The sequence below is a fragment of the Meleagris gallopavo genome, chromosome Z (assembly GCF_905368555.1).
Source record: "Meleagris gallopavo chromosome Z, MGAL_WU_HG_1.1, whole genome shotgun sequence".
Lineage (NCBI taxonomy): Eukaryota > Metazoa > Chordata > Aves > Galliformes > Phasianidae > Meleagris > Meleagris gallopavo.
Window position 1 is genome coordinate 48268295 of NC_139435.1, and position 17053 is coordinate 48285347.

At 36.4% G+C, this 17053-nt stretch overlaps 2 protein-coding genes across 8 annotated transcripts in view; one reads left to right on the forward strand and one right to left on the reverse strand.

Moving 5' to 3' along the window:
* MEF2C (myocyte enhancer factor 2C) overlaps positions 1-7963 on the reverse strand; it is a 134294-nt gene extending 126331 nt beyond the window's left edge. For both annotated transcript variants that reach the window (XM_085214329.1, XM_085214327.1), the window contains exon 1: positions 7791-7963. The gene's annotated coding sequence lies outside the window, so the exon portion shown is untranslated. The remainder of the gene's footprint in view (positions 1-7790) is intronic.
* Positions 1-17053, forward strand: part of LOC109364058 (uncharacterized) — a 75529-nt gene that overhangs the window by 2122 nt on the left and 56354 nt on the right. The gene's annotated exons all lie outside the window — the stretch shown is intronic.

Here is a 17053-nt window from a genome sequence, read left to right on the forward strand (position 1 = left end):
ATGGAAGTGTTAAATTTAGTGCTTTGTGGGGCCAGGATGCTCTGGAGCTCACACACCTCATTCGAACTCCACTGAAGTCTGTTGAAATCTAATGCATGCTGATGAGACCCTAAAATGGAAGCTCAGACTCACATCAGCAGCCACCCAGATCCTATTCCTGCCTCAGACTTAATCTTTGGATATGATGGGACTCCAATTCCTGTACCGAGCACTACTTCTCTGTAAGGTATTCAGATATTCTCATCATCCTATGACAGCATTCCTCCAAATGTATAAAGTTTATATATACATGTATGTATTTTTGGGAGACAACAGTTGTAGTCAATAAGCTTACTTAAGAGTAACTGAAGGAAGAATTTAACCTGCTAACCTTTACCCTGTTGAGATTTAGGGACTCAAAAATGCGAGTCTAGTCTTGCATAGAAGAAATGTATCAAGGGTTTTTAAGTTTTTCAATCCTAGCCAGAAGTCAGTGAGTGAAACTTTTCTCTCAGACAAACTGAAAAGCTCAGTAACTAGTTTCAACTTCTTTTTTTTTTCAAAAGTGTCTTCTGACATAAAGTTAATTAGGTGAAATTGCAAGCTAAATGGGTTTTTCCCTATGCAAAAATATAAAAATAGATTAAATATCAGCTTAGAGTGGAAATTTGGAATCGATTCTCCATCTTAATAGACTTTAAATACAAGAATGTATTTGAAGAATAATTTTGGAAATGTTGTCACTTTGCATGAACTGCTGTTCATCTGTCTGATTATTCTGCATCTTCATATGCCTCAGAAACATTATTTTTTTTTAAGTAAACATTTGGAAGGAACATAATTCATCGTATGGTTTAATACAACTGTGATTAAAATCTGCCTAGATCAGTAACTAGCCTTCCTCACATCCATCCAGAGATGCAGTATCCTTGCTGTTGTTAATGTCAAAGGGCACACAGTGGAGACATGCTGTGCTTTGGTGGCTCAGTTCTGAATGGCCTGTGACCACAGAGACAGACCTGGAGCAGCTGTAGGGCTGCCTGAATTTGCAGAAGGCATCAGGTACGTTCCCTGCCAACTGCAAAGTATGCTAACAGTCCCTGTCTTTAAACTTCTTGAACTGTTTTTCAGTATCTTGCACCTCTAGGCTTGATTTACAGGAAGATAAATTTATACTATTGCTATTTTATGCAGTTTTAGAAGATTTAAACCTCTTCACTATTAGCATAGTCAAAATGAGTTTCTGCTAGGACAGTTCCCCCTACCTCCCCTTAAGAAGAAGGGCTCCCAAAAAATAACCATCAGGACTAATGTTATAAAAAATGCTTCTGAATAATCATTGCCTTTCTCATTCCTACTATTACTTTTTTTTTGCCCACATATGCTGTCCCCAGCATAATAAATAGAATATCCCTTTGATCCCCTTTCATTTTATGAAACAGGGTGGTTGAGGGGTAGTATTGTTTGACTAAGGTATTGTGATATTGTTAGATATTTTTACCAAAATTTTTTCCACCTAAAACAAAAAAATTGATTGCACCTCTGTATTTTATGTGTGATGCTTAAGTGTTTGTCTGTCTTGCACTGTATGATGATATGATACCAAGGCAGACAGCCATAGATGGCCAGAAAATACTTAATTAAGTATTCCGCAGCTGCTGCAAATTAGATCAGCATCTGCATCTGTGTAGACAATGAAATCCATGACAATTTTGAGGGCCAAGCAAAGTACAGATTTGTTTTGGATAGGCCCCCTAGCCACAATTCAAACAAAATTCAAATTAAACTTGCACTAAAGATAGGAAAACAGTGGTCAGCTCAGCCTCTTGTGGCTAAAGGCCACTGTGGTACTGCATCCTGGCTTCAAATGCAAATTCCACCATATCACCAGAAAGGCTGTTGTTATGGCTTTCCCAGCTAGAAGAGTAAATTTGTTGTTATTTTTTAATTTTTATTTGTCAAGAAGCAATTCTCAGGAGTTTTCCTAGTCTTATTCTTATGTATCTCAGATAAGCGCCCAGATTTTTTGATCATTTTCTGAGAATTTACATCTACTTCAAGTTCATTACCACTTTTCTGTAACCAAAGTTGGGGTAAATGATATGCAGATGTAAAAGGTCAGTCATCCTGTCTGTTGTAACAGTGTGCTGACTGATATTTGCAGCATAAATTGAGTACGAGCAATAGATTATTAGTGTGTGGAATAAAGGTTTGCTGGAACACAGGTAAGATACTAAGAGGTTATATGTTACTGTATGGTCATTTTGAGAAAATGCATCGGTTTTTAATTTTTTAGTAAAGTCCTCACTACTAAGTTCATGTTTTTTGTTCTGCGCTTTTCTGTTATCAAAACAATAATTAATATTGAATTTCTATTAAGTGTTTTAGAGGGGCCTTTTGGAGTTTGACAGCACTTGCTGATATGTGAAGAAGAACTTGTAACCTCAATGGCCATAAAATGTAATTGCATAATAGTGGGTCAGATTTTAGATGTGCTTGTGCCACTTATATTAGTCTATATTAAAACTTCCATGAGCCTTCAGCTGTGATGTCATTGGTTATAACTCTTCCCATGGAAGCACTTTAAATACCGAGGTTAAAAGGAAACTAAGCCTCAGAGGTCGTGTTTGGATATGTACTTTGAATTAAATGTATTTCATCTGAAGGTGTTGTTGCTGTCGTATGATCTAGTTTGAGAATCTTTGCAGAGCCCCTGGATGATACAGATGCCCCTGGACAGATTTAAGTTCCCATTTCAGATCTGTTAAGTTCTGCAAGCCTGCACCATTCAGTCTGGCACCTGTTTTCAGCAATATCCTTACAGGTAGTGCACTGACATACTTAAAGGAGAAGAAAATAGTGAATTAACTAGAGAAATTTTTGAAATTTTGTCACCCAAGCATGGACAATACAGAGTGAACTTTTTTTTTTTTTAAATTAATTAATTAATCTCCAGTCAAATGTATTCTGAAACCCCTTGTACTGACCCATCAACTTTATCACTACTATCTCTGTTCTTAAACTCTTGGTAAAATTTAAATGCTTCCGTTTTAGTAGCACTAACTGTTGTCCTTCTTTTGTATCTACAACAGCCTGGTGTTGTGCTGCAAGGCCCCTTCCTCCAGTATCTCTTGGCACAACTGTCATCCTCTTGGCTCTGAATGAGATATGGAGTTAGGCTGGGAGAATATCTGTGGGTTTGGAAGACAATTAAGAGATTTTCTACATGTACGTGAGAGTGGAGGTTCTTTTGGGTCTGGGTATTTAGAAGGAGTGAAGATGGCAAAAATGAATACGGGCATAATAAATACTGTTAAAAGGACTGTCAGTGAGCAGGATAGACAGATTAAGAATTTCCGTATGAAGTTTGATTCCTGCATCTTCTTTTTCTTATTAAACCCAGAACTTTTAAAGATATTTACAGAATAGTTTCTCTCAGGAATGGAGGGACAAGTGCTTCTTTGCCTGAAGAGGGAAACTGTTCCCTCATGTTCCTTGGAAAGAACAGAAATTGAAATCTTATTACAGTGCAGTTGTATTTGCTTGAGATCTTAATGCTGTCAAAAGTATAGTGGTTAAGGACCGAATGCCTAATGAAGTCAGACAATACAAGGACATGTAATTAAATGGATAGACATATCTTTCCATGGGTAGGAACCACCTCCTGATATGCAAGCAGATTATTTCACAATCTCTTATGTTTTTCTCAAAATTGGTAGTCTCATCATATTTCTATAATTATTGTGCATTATATTCCTTTGTTATCACCAAACATTCTACAATTTCACACTCAGGAGATGGACTGACGTTAGGCAAAGGGCTATTTATGTTAAGTTGCACTGGATAGAGTGTATCCTGCTACCATTTAAGAAAGGAAGGGAAAAAAGAATGAACACAACTAATACCTTTAGCACAATTATAGAAACCATTCATACTGCATACTGCTATATCAATTAAAGAAACTAGAGAGACATCAAAATTACTGGGGGCAAGCTTTTATTACTCCCTCCCTCCCCCATTTTTTTTCTTTTTATTTTTGATTCTATCCCTTGTTTTTAAAGAGTGAATACAGGAAGGTTTGTTTTACTGAATTAATCTGGTGGGTTTTATACTAGACAGCTTTAATTTTTTGCTTTAACAAATACTGCCATGTTTTGGGGTAAAGTGAATTGGCTACATTAACGTTAGATTAAACGTTACTGCAAGCATAGCTTTTAAGTATATTTATAAATAGATAGAATGAGCGTTATTTTATGTGAATTTATATATATATTTATATTAATGAACAGAACAGTAATTTGTTTTGTTCATTCAGTGCACTGATTTTATAGCTCCAGCCAACTCATCTACCCTAAGTAAAATCTATATGCTTATCTTTTCTAAGCTGTACTTATTGAAGTTGATGTGGAATGCAGTGTGTTGAGAGTTGCATACAGAATGCATTGTGCTTGTGTCTTCTTTTAAATTTTCTTCAATCGTACTTCCTGAACTCAGTCCATAATGCTTGCTGTTTTCAAAGGAACAAAAGGTGATTTACCGTGCAATAAACTGTTAGTGATTATTCTGAAAAAGACACTTAGTTAACAGCCTGTGTATCTGTATCTGCAAGTGATGGGTTGCCAGTGCAGTCTGCAATACCTTGATTAGGGTGAACTGTACTGTGCGGCAACATTTTTGAAATGGGATAGCAGGGAGGAGCTGTGAGTAGTGGTGGGGAGTGGCGGGGAGATGCCAGGGCCTTCCGCACATCTACAGAAACTATAGTGGGGGGATAATGGCTGTGGAGCAGTCAGTCTGCAAGCCACTATAGCATCATGAGTTCATGAAGCAGCCAGGGGAGGCAGCGGCTGCCTGTGCTTCTTGCAGAGTGACAAGGAAGAGAATTCCAATCTCTGCTGCTCCCTAACATGTTTCTGGTTCTTTGATTTTCAGGGGGATGGTAGTCAGAACAATAAGTAATGGATTTTTGAGCAAAAGACTGCATTAATTAAAGCCCACAAAAAGATTGTATGTATTTTGTAGAATTAGATTTTGTCCAATACCAACAAGAAAATTGCTATAAGCTCAAAGTGCATATATATGTATATACACTCTTTACATACCCAAGTTTATAACAGAAATATAAAACAGAAAATTTGAACATTTTAGCAGTGTATTCGTGAGGTAGTTATTAAGGCTAATCAGCCTGCATTTTCCTTCTCATTTCTTCTATCCAGCTTTTAAATGCAACTTCATTGCCTTCAGTGGAAAGTTTCCAGTTTTTACCAGTGTAAGTGAAATGAGAATAGGACTTTGAAAATACTGTTCAGTGCTGTATGAAAAGCCTTGAATTGAGGAAGACAACATAGAGTCACTAAATAGTGATTTTTTTTGCGCAGCTTTGTGGTTAAACTTCATTTTATATTTACATGCTCTGTGGAATAACTAATATGGATGTCTTCCTGACGCTGAATCTTGCATTTGTAGGAAAAGACAAACATGTGGTTGAAGACTGAGCTAGGTTGTAGCTTTTCAAAATAAAGAAGTTAAAAAGATAGTTGCAAAATAAACTGCCATAGTTTACAAAATAGACAACCAAACAGGTCCTGGGAACAGACAGGATGTTGATCTCTTAGTTAATAGGGATGAGCTGGTATGGAAATAAGTGCATATTTTAGGGCTGATTTTGCTTCTACATGAAAGATCGTAAAGCTTCAGTAAATTAAAGGAGTTTTTTTCTTTTTTTTTTTTTTTAGATTCTCTGTATTTCATATTAACAATAGAAATATATTAGAACTTCATTTAATGTGCTTTTGCCTGACAATGAGAAAAATAAAAAGAAAAAATAGCAATAAAGGGCATGAATATAAATTTAGTTGCATAAATTACATAATATGTAATCTCTCCTCTTTGCAATATTAACAAGTAGTAGAGTAAAGTATTCTATACTGGTATAAAATACCTTTTTCCCCCAAACACAGTGCAATGTAGAGTAACTTGCTAGTAATTTCTTGAAATTATTTGGGAGTTTGTTACTGTGATTGCTGTTTCTGAGCCTTTAAAATCAACGCAGTAAACTGATGGCAAGATTGCAGTTTACACAAGTAAAGGCTGTGTAGCGTAGGCTATGAGTTTTTGCTAGTAGCAGGTACAGTGTCTACATAACTCTAGGAACTGCCCTTAGTGTTTAAAGACTTCCTACTTAGAAGTTCGTGGTTGTAATGGCTGTTTAGGGGATTTGTTTCTACATTACAAATGTTATGCATGAAAGAGCAGTTTTTTACAAGCATTGTTTAATTTGGTGGCAGCCTCACATCTTTTATTTTAATTTTTTGTTATATTCTGTTTTGTTTTTGTTTTGTTTTATGTTTCCTACTTCATCCAAGAAAGCAATGTGATTATTTAAAGGTTTAAATATAAAGATACTTCAACTAGTAATGTTTTATTTTATTTGTCTTTTATTTTAACATAGAGTAGGATGTCTCTGTGGCAAGCAAAGGTGTGGTAGTTTTCATACAATACATTCTACTGTTCTTTTTCTGTCTCCCAAAATGAAGAGAATGTCCATAAGGCCTGAAGTACCTCTACTGAGACTGGAGTTCCCTGTCAACCTTGCTGGTCCCACATCAAGCATCCTAGCTGAAAAAAGCCCACAAATCAGGAATGTTTAAAAGGGCCTCAGATATTATTATCCAGTCTAATCTTAGTCTGCCTTTTGCTGATTAATCATTATTTTGATGTATGAGGGAATATCCACTACAGAAATAGTATAACTGTAAGTTGATGTACAATTCCTTTCTTTCCCCCTTAATGTCTTCTATGATATTCGTGTGAATTGTGAATATGGAATTGGTTTACTCAAAAAGATTCATATGATCAAGTTTTCTGTCTGTTTACTTGCTTATATAAATGTTTTCAATTTAACAAAACAATTTATAATGAATACTGTGAAACAAATTTTAAAGAATGAGCTCTTGAAATAGAAATCATAATAAAAATGCTTTTCTCCCCTCCAAAATATTTATTTTAACATGTGGTCACATTTTCACATTAATTGAAATCTTACTAGGAGAGTAAATCTTTTTCCCTTTTCTTCCCTTCTTGTAGCTTCCCAGTTCTTACACAAATTAAAGCATATGCATGCATAACTTGTGATTTTTAAAGCAAATAACATTTTGTAAATTCATGGTATCATTAAAAAGCATTAAGTCAAACGGTAGTATTACACAGATCATTTTGTAATTTACCTTTTCATTTTAACAAAAGATATATTTTTTTTTTTTTGGTGATAATTCCTTGATTACTGAGTTTCATAGAAGGTTCTAAATATTCCTAAATTTAGTCCTGATCAGTTACAAAGTAATCTTATGTAGATATTCAGAAGTAGTTTATAAGACTCTGGAATAACAGTTCCAGATACTGGGAACTGTCTACAAACAACAATACAACAATACTTATTTATTTGGGAAGGAAACTCCTTTATTTTAAAGGAGGTAGATTAGGGAGTAAAGGCAGAACACCAGTACTGTAGCTCCTGGCTTCCTGTATGGAAAGCTGCATGCTTTTCCCATTCAGATTTATAGAAACAATTTAAAATAAATAGATTATAAATATCCAGTTACTTTCAAGAAACTTTTCTTGGCAACAGAATCTAAAATCAAGCACTAAATCAAACAAAATGTGAGGCATGCCACAGAGCTTATCTGCTTTCTCCTGAAGAAAGCTTTTTGAGCCACAAGCCTAGAGCTAGCTGAATCACCCTGTGCTGCAGCAAGTAGAACGGCTGTAAAGATTTTAAATCATTTTTAATCGTTTTCTCTATTAAAACTCACCAGTGCCCTTCTTCTGCTTCTCCAGGAAGTTGTACCCGTCAGCACCTGCTGAGGGCTTTGTTGATCAAACCGGCAGGTAAAAAAATTCCTGTAGAATAAAGCCAGACCAGCTGGCTTTGAAGAGAAACCCCCCAGTTTGGGTTGTGTTTGCCTCACTCACCCTCTCCTCAGCAGCCCTGGGCTTTTTCTCCTTTGGTTGTTGACCTGTAGGCTGCGTGATGCGGGCGCACAAGTGTCTGGCAGGCCAAGGTGCACCTGCTTCTGTCACTCGCAAGTAAATTTAGCTGTAAAAGGTATCACTGACAAGCAGACCTTTGTCAGTGCTGGCAAATGAACACAGCATTGCTGTCCCCCTTCAAAGTACGCTACAAGTTCAAATGGAAAATATCAAATCAGTCATCTTATCCAGGAATTGGTTCTTTGAGAAGAAAAAAGGCCAGATTGCTTTCACATGGCACAAAACTTTCCTCCTTTACATAGATGTTAAAATTACATTCCAAGAATAATCTCTGAACAAGACGGGGTTTTGTTCTTTTAATTGTGGCTGGAAGGAAACTTTTTTTAATGGAAATGCAGCATACACATATTTCAATTCAGGTTATTAAACTGTGTTAAGTATTAAAGTTGATTGCCTTTCTTTTCACTAACTCATTGTGCTTTTTTATCCAAAGAAATATTAGAAGACTAAAACCTCTGAAATAGGAGGTATTAATCTCAGTCCCAAAATTAGAAAGCATGCAGTGTTGAGAGACTGGATGTCAAAATTACATGTTCATAGTACTTATGCAATGGGAATCTAGGAACCAACCGCTTTTCAAAATGGGAGCTAAAGTAGATGGAGAGTCTTCCGAGAGTAAAGCCATCTAAACTTGGTCTTCTTGTCCTTATTGGATTAAGGTAAGGGTATTTATCATTTATATCTGCCCCTTGCTTTTTCTCTCTCTCTTTTTTTTTTTTTTTTTTGTAGAAGTGGCTTCTGGTGACTTAAATAGAAAGATGTAATTTGCATCAGTGTGCCTTATCACGGAGATTCAAAAAAAAACACCTGTCAACCTAGGCTTGTCAGGAGTGGTATTAGCATACCTAGGTATTCTATGTTCTGCTTGCAAACCATGTCATAAACTCAAACAACTTCAGCGAAAAAATTCAAAACTGTGTTTTTACTACGATATACTGTTTAAAGGGACCAAAGTGTTTTTTCTATAAAAGTGATGAGAAAAAATGTGGGTCAGGAGCTCTCTGTAAAATAAACAAGGTTCCCATTTACTTACTTGTATAAACAACCACTCACCAGGTTGTATATCTCTGCAGGGGCACCCTTTCAGATAAAAACATGGGCCTGATTGGCATCATCCTGTCTCCATGGAAACATTTTAAGTACCTCTCTTTCAATATGTACTTCTCTTATTCAGGGTTTAAAAGTTGAGTACTGAATAAGTGTTTTTATTTAGTAATTATACAGGAGGTACTTCGCAGAAGGTTGGTGAGGGGAACAGGTTCTTGGTTTTTGTATCTGTCATAATAAAGCTCTCATGTTTTCATCATATTTGATAGTTTCATTTCAAGCCTCCCATCAGCTCTTATTCTTAGATTAAAAACAACATTCACAAAGGCCGAATGGAAGAGAATTCTGAATTTTTGGGTGATTCAATAATGTTTGAAAAACTATAGTTTACATTACCTTCAGACTTAAGTGTTGTGCTAATTGTACTAAACTATACTATTTATCTGTTTGAAGAGGAAATAGTAGAAAAATTAATAAGAAAAAAGATTGCATTTTCATTTGGAAACAGCTATACCCACCTATGTGCTGTTTAGTAGAAAGCAAGAGCTTAATGATCAACTTGAATCCTGATCTGAAGACTGAAAATAAAGGAGACGCTTTAGCATGGAAATAATTAAAATAGAAGATAATAGTTTTCCTATTGTGGTATGTCTGCCCTACAACTTAGTTAAAATATGAAGCCAAGTAACTAATAGAAATGTGTATTCTTCTGTCTCCATATTTTCATGCAGTGAAAATCCACTGCAGATCAGATGTAGTTATTGCAAGGTTGCCTTGTCTCAATTTCAAAACACTGTGAGTTCCACCTATTAACTGGTACAACTAATGCCTACTTTTAATGTAGTTTGGCTTACCAAGTATGAACATGTGATTATTATTGACTATCAGTTAAAATTCTCTATGCAGTTTTTCAGATCCTCTTGTAATTTTATTGATGGAAAATATTTTTTCCACCTTGGCCAAGTTGTAATACTGAGATGCCTTGCTAATTATGAGTGCTATCAGAAAAACACATTTATGTCTAAAAAGATCCAGTAGTTCTCATTGAAACCCAACTGCTTTAGAGTCTTAGTTTGTTAAGTTTTATGTTCTGCATATTATTTTCATTTACTCTTGTTACTGTTTTTATTTGACACCTTGTCTTGACAATCCAGTACCTGCTGAGTGCAGATGGCACAAATGATCTCTCTGCTGATTAGGCTGGAACAGTCGCTGTAGGAATTCTGAGTAAAACTTCACTATCTGATGAAAGTTGCTGCCATTTCACTTGCTAGATTCTCTATATCAGTCTTACACATTTATGTATATACGTTTACTAAAATGTAAATATTTTAAGCATTGTTAAGCAATTAAATGTGCTTGACTTTCTGTGAAGCCTTCCGTGAGTAATGTCTGTAGGATGCTCGATTTGTCCTGCAATCTAGATTGCTGCATGAGAACTAAGATTACAGTTGCCCTTAGAAACTTTTTCCCTGAGCCAAGAAGCATACCAGAGAAGTGAACTTTCAACCTCAGGGGAAGGATACAACACATATGACAGATCTGTGCATTTTCCTTCTGTCCTGTGTCTGTCCTTGCTATACAGTTAAGGTTGCTGGAGTACTTACTAGGAAAGCAGGGACAGAGACTAGTCTTGGCTCAGACCTCTGCAAATTCAGTCTGACATGGACAGGGAAGATCTGACCTTGTTCATCATTCTGAAGAAATAAAATTTCAGTTACATACTTTAGGGATTGTTGAGCTGACTGCAAAATACGGTATAGGCTGGACTTGACTCTGCTACATAGAAATTGTTATTTGCCCTCTTGCCATGTGAAATGGGCAAAATTCTGAATTATTCTAGCTACAGTTTGGAAGGAAAGAGGAAAGAAAAGGATGAGGAAAAATGATAGTGTTACCACTTAGGCACATAAATCTTCATCTAAGTAATATGTTCTCAGCTTTATGATTTTTAGCTTTTTAATCCAAGATGTCTTTTTTTTTTTTTTTTTTTTTCTTTCTAGCATTTGTTAAAGAATCACTTCCAAAATGCTAGAAAGTCAGCCTGAGCATATTGCAGATAAAATCTGTCTCCCTTCTCCATCACGTAAAATAGAGATACAACATTTGGCCTATATTCAGTTTTTCAGGTGCTAAAAAGCTATGACAAAACTGCACAGATCGTATGATAATGGGCATATTATACAACTCTAGATCATCATCATATGCCCAACTTATTATTACTACTTTAGTTTGCTACAGTGCACTTCTACAGCACCATCAATTTACATGGTACTTCACAAGCATAAAAGCTTATTGCATAGTATGCATATATAGATTAAATATAAGCAATACTAATTAATATGCAGGGTAAAAAGCAGGAAAATGCTGAGGTTTACAGCAAAGGTGTGGAGAGTATAGCTGTAGAAAGAAAAGAGGAATGAGTTTGAAGGCTTTTAAAAATTATCAGCAGGCTAAAACACAGACAAGCTATTCTCCGAGTACTACCTCTTAGTTTGGAGACATCACAGTGAAACAGGCCCCAAATTGTGAACCTTTTATGCTTGAAATATACACAGATGAAAACGACTGAATAAGAAAGTAGCTACATGTAAGGAACTTCTATGCAATTATGATGGCTTAAATTTGGGCTTAAAAAGAGGATGAGAAAGCTGAAAATATAGAAACTGTTTTCCCTGGTAAGAACAGACAGTTGCCAGTAGGTAAGTAGTCAGTTACAGCAGAAATGTGATAAAATGTTAAATCCCCAGTTCAGATGTGCTCAGATATGCATAACTAAGCCAACAACTAAACATTTGTAGGCGAAGTTGAACGTGGCCTTCTGTGTATTGTTGCACAGTGTCTGAAAGAAGGAATGCAAACATATATTTGGCAAGCAGGAGGGGCAGTGTTATATACGTTTTCCTAATATGAAAGAGGAGCTGGGATTGTGTACCTAAAGGGTAAGTAGATTGAGAGACACCTAGGCAGTAGAGGTGTAGAGAAGTAGCTTCAGCAGCAGCATTCTGATTCAGCAGCAGCATTCTGAACAGTTTTGAGACAGCTGTAGGGCAAGTTGTGGTAGATGAGGTGAGATATCTATTCATTGAAGTGGATTTTATCAGTGGGAGGGAGCCAAGTTTTGATAAAATAGAAGAAGTTTATTGGGGAAACTAGTTGCAAATGAAAGGACACAAAGTTAAAAAAACACGTAGGTCCATAAGAAAGAGAAGGGAGTAATTAATAGGAGTTGGGGAAGGAGTAGAAAGGAAGGGACAGGGTTTAAACATGTCAGAACTGTAGCCAAAGTGATATGTATACAGTATTGCAGAAGCAAAATCTGTTTTGTATGTGCTAAAACTGAAGAAACTTTTTAAATGGAAAATTAAAGGCATTAGTGGGAAAAGGCAGACAGAACGAGAGAGAAGAATATGACTTTGTGAGTTTGCAGTTATACTAAAATACTAAAGTAAGTGCCTAAAGTAACTGCATGCTTACCTATATATCTATACAAGCACAATAAATTCTCTAACCTCCAAATCTTTAAAAGATTTACAAGAAAGTATGTGGTGAGATGTTACTGTTGTAGGAAAAAGAAGTAATCTTTGACATGTGCAGGAATACTGTGTAGCCAGTGTGCTTGTGTAATGTAATATGTAAAGTATAAAAACATGAGTGATGAGATGATGTGATAGGGCCCAAACTTGACATTTCATGTAAAGTAGCCTCTATGCAGTCCAGTGCAATGCGTAGCACCACTTCTTTCACATCATTTTCACATACAAGTATTAAATGACAGGCTGATTAAATAAGAAAGCCTGTTACAGAAAGTACAAATACATAACTTCACAACAATACCTTTATCCTAATAGATTTTATCTGATTTAAAGAAACAAACCGACAAAAGTCATTCTGGGATACATACAGATTGATCTGTGTCTTTGCACTGCAGGAATAAAAGTATGAGCAGTTGCAGCCTGTAGGAATGGAAGTATGTATAATGCCATTAATTTAAGTGTGCTCTGGGGTTGTTTCAACAGACAGAAGAGAGAACATAGCTAGGAATGTCTGCTCCAAATGAGGAGACTGAGTATACTTTATTTTAAAGTAATAAATTAATGGTGAACCTCTCTGCCAAAGTACAATTTATTACAAACTGATTTGCTGCTTTGTATAACCGTTTTGCATATTAGTTGCCAGTATAGTTGCCCAGGAATTGATGTATATATATGATAGAGAATGATTCATAGTATCTAAAAGCAAAACCCAAAATCTCAAAATGTTACAAGCTTTTAGAACTAAAACATTAGCAATATGGTGTATTGTCAAGTTAATTATTTAAAAAGGAATATTTAGAATAAACATTGGAAAAGATTGGCGGGCTCAAGGAGTTTGCTAAGCATTCCCAATTTCATGTAAAATTATTTAACTCCAATTCTTGCAAACTTTTTTTTTTTTTTTTGCACTTAACTGTTGTCCTGCAAGCTCCAGTTTTATAAATGTGTTGTTTTCAATAAGCAGGGAGTTTGTTTTACATCTGCCCTGATGTCAGTGATAGATGCATACCAGTAAATAAGAAAATGGGCCTCTTCCCTGTTTTAAGCCCTTCATACTATGTGAATAGCTGATTTGAAAATTATATATTATTCTAGGTGGATCTGGTACAACAGCTATACACTGTTAACAGCTATAAACATTAGGTTTCTGATGTTGAAATTTTTTAATTGTTTGTAAGTTGCCAGTTTTCAACCATTAAGATTTAAGGTTATTCTTTTGGGATACATTCTTTATCTTGGATTTTCTGTAATGATTCAGCACTTACTTAAATTAAAATAGGAGTAGTATTCCAGATTACATACGTTCAACTAACCAACCAACCAAAAATTTACAGTTGTTTAACTGAGAGTCTCTAACATGTACGGATTTTAGTGGAAGAAGTTAACTGTGGATAGTGTGTAGAAGGTACCTGCTGCTTGCCCAAATAGCATATCTGCAAAGATGAATTTGCCAATAAAATACCAGGTCATGGATGCTTGTTTGAGAGTTCAGCTGGGAACCTGGCCCTGAAGAGTAGGAGGAAGTGATTAAAAGTTGCTGGCATGCTTGTTTGCATAGAGCCAACTTGGAACTGCATGGCAACTAATTGTTATATTTCTGGTATTTTAAGCACTGGACATTCTTTTATTACAGAATCTGAGGGCTTACTAAGGTGTAGAGTAAGCTCTGTATGTTCTGCCCTGTATAGAGGCAGATATGCCAGCAGGTGCCCACTACTCAGAGTATAGAATACAAGGTTGGAAAGGACCTAGAACATCATCTAGTCCAGCCTCCTTTTCTCCTCCTTTTCTGCTCAGTCTCAAATCCTAATAAAGAAGATCGTATATACTGGGGCTGCTCCAAAAGACACGCTTCCTATTTTATGATGTTTGTTCACAGTGTCGGAGGCAGATGTTGGTGATACAACAGTAGAGGTTGAACCTTCCCACCAAAGGAAGGTGTTTGCTGAATGCTTATGGAGACCAAACAGTGGATATCATCAGAGTATCCACACAGATTGGCAAATAGTGGTGCTGATGTTGGAAAAAGTGTTTTGTAGTGGAGAACTTGCTTTATCAGGTAGTTTTATTGTGCTTTTTGTACTTGATGTAGTCTCCATGGAAATAAATAAGAGGCATTGCTTTTGGGGCCGTGTACACATACGTGGTTTTTTTGTCTCTGCACTTTTTTTAATGGTATGATACAGGAAACTCGCCTCATGTTGAATTTCTTTCTTTGTCCCACATTCCCAGCTCTTAGCACTACTGGAAGCATTGTCTGATTTTCCAACTAGTAGACAGATAAGAATTCAAATGGAATTCCTACGTTCTGAAGAACTAGGTTGTGCAGTAGCCATTTACATGCATACAAAATGTAATTCTGATCCTCTGTTGTTTTTTGGCATTAATATTACCATATTCATTTAGACTGAAACAAATCTGCTGCCTCTAAGAGCCACTGATTTCGACAATTATCTAAAATCAGATTATAATAAATGGCAATCTTAGGAATTTTGATTAACCTCTAAATAAATGTTACATTGGAAAAACCCTGTCAAATGCATTAATGATAAGTTGGGAAGTAGTAGTAATTGCAGACATGGCATTATAGATAACAGCTAATTGATACCACCCTCTCAAATATGTATAGCACATCAGCTGCCATGAAGCTGGAATGATTATAGTAGTATTTACAACAGTTTAAAAACATTAGATAAGATGTAAAATGAAAACATAGGGTGCTTGGTACAATCATCTCACTTGCTGATTTGATGACTTTGGACAAATACATTTTTAGTATTGATTGACCATTAACACTTCTATTTTTCTGAGGAGATAAGTACATATTGGTCTGTTCTAATTAGATTCTGGGGAATGTCATATGGATGAAGACTATAGTTAACTAGAGAGAGATAGGTTGCCCTTAGCCCCTGTAACTCAGTGCTTGTTCTTTAGATGGCATTTAGATGACATTGTTACGTTTTGGGATTACTTAGTTTTGAGTGTTATTATCTGGTAATGCAGTACTAGTCAATCTTTCTTGCTTGCTTTTTTTTTCTTTTTTTTTTTTCTTTTTTCTTTTCCCCCTTCTATTTTGCAGTTGAGAATTAGCAGGAGAAACCTGGAAACGTTAATTCTTCCCTTCCATTAGAATATGGCTTCTTCCTTCATACCAAACATGTATTAATATAAGGAAGTGATCTGAAGAGTTCAGCTGAGGCTTGCGATAACTGATTACAAAAGAAGCTTTTCTCCCAGTGTCATGGAAAAGGCTGTTATTGTTTTTAGCTCATTACATCTCCAACTCTGAATAGCTTTGCTGTTTCACAGCAAACGGTTAATAACTTTAGCAGAGATCTGTGTAATACTCCTATTTGCATTTTGTCAGGAGAAAAAGAAGTGAGGAAGAAATAAAGCAGATGTTCCAAGTAAAATGTACATGAAAAGAGGTGAATTTAGCATGAGCTCAACATTAAGAGTGACAGCCCCACTAGCACACATCTATAGGTTGGGCATGCCAGCTCCTATTTCCTTGGAGATGCCTTTGTTTCCCAGAGAAACCTTTGTTTTCTGGCACTTGCAAGGAGACAGCAGGGAAACTCACCTAGCAGTTTTTCTGAGCAGACAAGTTCTTGCTTTTGTCAGGAAACTGCTGTTTCACAATGAGGAGACAAGTCAAGAGTGGAAGGTGACCCCAGTACTGGCTCTCATCAACTAGGGCATGGTCCTGCAGTATACCCAGTTAAAGCAGGCAGAGCAGGGGCTGTGACAGAGTCCTTGTGGAGTGATCAGTCAGATCTACCCAGTGAATACAATCAGGAACAGTAGGATATATGGCCAGAAATAGAGCTGGAGACAAGGCATGGCTCACTGTTCCAGCCAGGAACAAAAAAGCAACATGCAACGGAAGGGGAGTGGGGGGTCATCCAGCAGACATCTACTCACAGCAAAGATCTACTATCCATACAAAAGACATATGCAGGATTTGAGACCACTACACTTAAAACACAGGTCACGGCAAGGAAGGCCATGGCTGAGCTTGAATGAAGCTCCTTCATTCTTTGGCCTGGGCATGGGTTCAGGCCTCAGCTGTGGGGAGTCAGGATCAGGGACATCAAAGTCTCAGTGCAGTCAGGGTCCTGACTTCCCCCTGTATCCTTCTATCAACGTTGCAGTCGCATGGGTCACAAAATGTATAAGGCTAGGTCATTTATTCCTAGGAAACTATTTGTTTGGAGGTGAGCTTAGATTGAGCTCACAAGTGTAAACGAAAGACATACTTGTCTTTCAAGTGTTCTCATAGAAATGCAGTAGAGAATGTATATAGAGACTTTAGAGAAGATACAATGGCTTTGGTGCTATATATGCTTTTTTGGTTGTTGTTTTTTTTTTGGATGTGGTGATACAGGAATGGTACGTTTGTTAAAGAGGGCTCACTCACTTCATATTGTTTTATATATGTC